This window comes from Arachis ipaensis, chromosome B9, assembly GCF_059453495.1.
Source record: "Arachis ipaensis isolate K30076 ecotype BB chromosome B9, ASM5945349v1, whole genome shotgun sequence".
NCBI classification, from domain to species: Eukaryota; Viridiplantae; Streptophyta; class Magnoliopsida; order Fabales; family Fabaceae; genus Arachis; species Arachis ipaensis.
This window is the reverse complement of record NC_142444.1, coordinates 50,041,531-50,042,325: the sequence shown is the minus strand read 5'-3', so window position 1 is coordinate 50,042,325 and position 795 is coordinate 50,041,531.

Sequence of the window (795 nt, the reverse complement as noted above, 5' to 3'; positions counted from 1 at the left end):
CAACAGCTGATTAGCCGTGCGGTGACAGCGCATTTAGAACATTTTCACTGAGAGGACGGGAAGTAGCCATTGACAACGGTGATAACCAACATAAAGCTTGCCATGGAAAGGAGTATGAATGATTGGAAGAAGGCAATAGGAAAGCGGAGGTTCAGAAGGAACAAAGCATCTTCATACGCTTATCTGAAATTCCTACCAATGAATTACATAAGTATCTCTATCTTTATTTTATGTTTTATTCATATTTTAATTATCAATTCTCCATAACCATTTGAATCTGCCTGACTGAGATTTACAAGATGACCATAGCTTGCTTCAAGCCGACAGTCTCCATGGGATCGACCCTTACTCACGTAAGGTTTATTACTTGGACGACCCAGTGCACTTGTTGGTTAGTTGTGCGGAGTTATGATAAAGAGTTGAGATTACAATTGTGCATACCAAGTTGTTGGTGCCATTGATGATCACAATTTCGTGCACCAGTAAACTAGAAACTTTAGGATAACAGAATCACAACAATCCACACACTGTATATATATATATATAGCAATAAATGTGAGTTAATTAACAACATTTCTTCAAGGAAGAACACTAAGATTTTAAGAGCCATCCTAAGATTCACATTGAGCATAATGGGAACTCTTGATTTCTACTTGCATGACATACATAACTGATATATGGTTTTTGAGCCAAAGAACACACAGCTTGTGAGTTTTTGAGCTTATTTGTATGGTTACATTATTTAACCATAATTATTTCATTCTTGTGTGTTCGCCCTTCTTTTTTTATTCTGGT